Raw genomic sequence first — 3,310 nt, forward strand, 5'->3', positions numbered from 1 at the left:
CCTGAGGCCACAAAGCTCATACCCACTGAGGCCACTGCTCTGGAGGGTGAGAGGGCTTCCTGCAGCTTCCCACAGTCAGGAGGGCAGGACCCTGGCAGACGAGCCCCCCACGGTCCAGCCAGGACCCTCCTGGACAAGAGGCCAGCTCCCAGACCTCTGTTCAAGCCAGACTAGTCCTCAGGGGCCTGTGGTGGGGAGAAGGGAAGGGAGCTCCTTCTCTGGCAGATGGAAACAAAAAACCGGGGCAGGTGGGAATTAAGGTTGCAAATGAGATCGGACTCGAGCCCTGGCATTCTGAGAGCTCACAGTCGGGAGAAACCCCAGCCTGCATCTTGTTCCTGGGTAGGGGGTGGCCACCTGCCCACTGCTGGGCCCCAGGGCCCCTGTCAGCACCCTCACATCCCAAGCACAGGTTCCCTCCAGAATCACGCCTTGCAATCAACAGAGTTAATATGTTACCCCTAAATAAGCTAATTATATTGTTACTTTTTGACGCTGCAGTCACAGGTTTTTGTTTTGAAGCTAAATTTGGTAAAACTTTAAATTAGGGTAATTAAATAATTAGTTGTAAGATGACAAGCTAGCAAACAACTCTCCTGGCCCTCTGACGCCCAGTTTCTCGGTGGCAGAAACTGCCTCAGGGAGCAGCGTGCATACAGCTGGAGCCGGCACCGGATGTTGGTCCCGATGCTAGGCCAGCCTCCGCCTTCCCAACGGGTACCAGAGCACACCTCTCAGGCCAGGTATGGAAGGAGCAGAGCCCAGTGTGACCTCTGCCTTGAGGCGTCCCCCTCTTTTCTGGAAGCATCACTGCTGGAGAGTACTACGACTTCAGGTTTAGGGTGGACACAGGCCTACAGAGCCGTCTTTGCAGTAAACCAACTGTGTCCCTAGGGAGGCTCGGGGTGGGAGCATGATCAAAGAGCAGTTTGGGTTTGAGAAGAGGTGAGCCCATGGCCACTGCGCCATCCCCAGCCCTGAGCCCTATTCCTGCCCTCCTCTCAGCGTCCCCGAGAAGGTGCCCCTGAGACAGGGAGGCAGTTGTGTTCCAGAAAGTGCAGCTGTCTGAGGGGACATTCAGTCTCAGGTTAACATGGCGCCTTTAGTTCCGAGAGTTCAAGAAAGCAATATTTACGGAGTGTTGACACGTCTAAGGTCTCATTTTTTTCCCAGGTGGATCCCTGTCAGGGTTAAACGTCAGCTCTGAGTCTTCTCCTGTTTCCTCATGTTTCCAGGGGTCGGACTCCGGGCCGGGCCAGCGCGGTGCCCATGGACCTGAGACACTGTTCATGACCAAGCCCCAGGCTCCAGGAGAAGCCGTGGTTTTCACACCGGCTCCCTTGTTGCGATAGAGCATCTGTCAGCCCACGTTTGAGGGGGCGAGAGCCTGCCGCCAGTCTGAGTGTGGACAGTACCTGAGGGGGCTGCAGGCATGCTCCTTGAACCTGACCAGTTACACACATCCTGAGTGAACCATAGCACAGTCCCGGGATGGGCCCACCTCCACGAGGCCCTGAGTCCCTGGGAGCCGCACCCACGTCCGGTCCACTGAGGGTGACCAGACTGGCAGCCTGGGGACCTGCTCAGTGAGCTGTGACCTGCCCAGGACACTTCCGCCTTTGGAGTCATCGGTGGGGGTGCGGAGGGGGCAGTATCATTATTCACTAAATATGGGTGAAGCTGTGCCCACAGATACCATAGGAGGCGACAGTGCAAGGAGAAGGTGACTCGAGGCCAAGGCTGAAGGCCCCCCTGTGCCGCCTCTGCTGGGCTGGCTGCAGAACCCGGGTCCTGAAAGGACACTTTCCTCCTGCCTGACGCAGAGTGCCGGCCAGACCCTGCCCATCAGGGCTGCCCATCACAGAGCCCCCTAATGAACGGTGGGGCCCATGGCCTCCTGACCAGTCAGGCCCCAACCGCCCAGTTGCCGGCTTTCTTCCCAGCACTGGTCACACTGCCAACGTGCCGGTGGCTGTAGAATTCCTGCTGACCTCTGGGCACTGTGACCCTGGAGGCATGGTACAGGGCAGGTGCCAGGTGACTCTGCCAGACAAACACATGCCCTTAGTAACCTGACAGGGAGCAGTGGCTCTGCCTGAACCTTCCAGAAGATTCTACCTCTTGGATACAATCACATGACCAGCCAGCCAGCGGTTGTGTGGCCTGAGGCTGGAGGCTCAGCCAGGCTGAGGAGTCCACATGCCCTGCATGCTCGAAAGGCCTGTGTCACCTGCTCAGGGCACTGCTGGTGGGTGGCCCCACTGCCTGAGCATTAAACGTTGGCAAACGTTTCTCAGCCTCCAGATCTCAGCAGGTACAGGGCATCAGGGATCCCAGGGTGGCACTTGATGCCCTCCCAGACCCAGTCTCCAGCCCAGAGCCCCCTTCTGCCACAAATAGCCCCCCAGAGTCCAGGAGACCTGGTTCTCTGTCCCCAGCACGGCTGTAGCTGGCGGTTTGCAATTTTGTCCTAAAAGGATGACAAAGACAAGAAACCTGGAGGTGAGACCTGCCACCCCTTTGGTGGGGAGCCTGCACTTAACTGAGGATGTAGCTATTTATTTCCTCCCCTCTCTGGTCCAGAACATGAAACATTTGTTTTCCCTTTTGCGCCTGTGCACTCAAACAGCCTCAGACCTGCTCCGCAGGGCCAGAGAGAAAACTGTGCACTCTCACAGGAGGACACACATGGAGGGAACCATCCAGTGGAACCCAGGCGGGGCTTCTGCGGAAAGCCACGCCCCCCATCCCGGGCAGTCCCTGTCCGGAGGAGCCAGGAAGGGGGCGGGGCGGCAAGCACAAGGAGCCGCCGACCTTGCCCTTGGGGACGTCCAGCGGCAAGGAGCATCAAATGCACCCTGTGGCCTGGCCATCCAGCCGGAGGGATGGGGCATTCAGGCGTCTGTGAGCTTGAACATCAAGAGAAGACGGGAAAGGGCTGGGGAGTCTGAAGCGTCTGGATCCCCGGCCCCAGGGAGGGTAGAATCCTGCCTGTGGCGCCGCCCGCTGTAAGTAGGGCAGTTGCTTCCGTGGACCCGGTTCCCCGTTTATCCTGAGAGTCTTAAAAAATGCAGAAATCATTTCTGAAAGGAGGGCATGCCGGCTCCCAGGAGCTGCTCAGGGCAGGGCAGGGAGTACGTCCTGTTTTGAGAGAAAACAAGGGAGGGACCCAGCGGACCCTACCACCCACTGGGGGAACTGGAGGATGCCTCTCAGTTCCAGAGGGAGGGCGAGGTGCCCAACCCCACCCCACCCCTCCATCAGAGGACCCATCACAGAAGAGGGAGGAGATAAACGGGAGTCCTGCAGT

This window comes from Bos javanicus, chromosome 13, assembly GCF_032452875.1.
Source record: "Bos javanicus breed banteng chromosome 13, ARS-OSU_banteng_1.0, whole genome shotgun sequence".
Taxonomy (NCBI): Eukaryota; Metazoa; Chordata; class Mammalia; order Artiodactyla; family Bovidae; genus Bos; species Bos javanicus.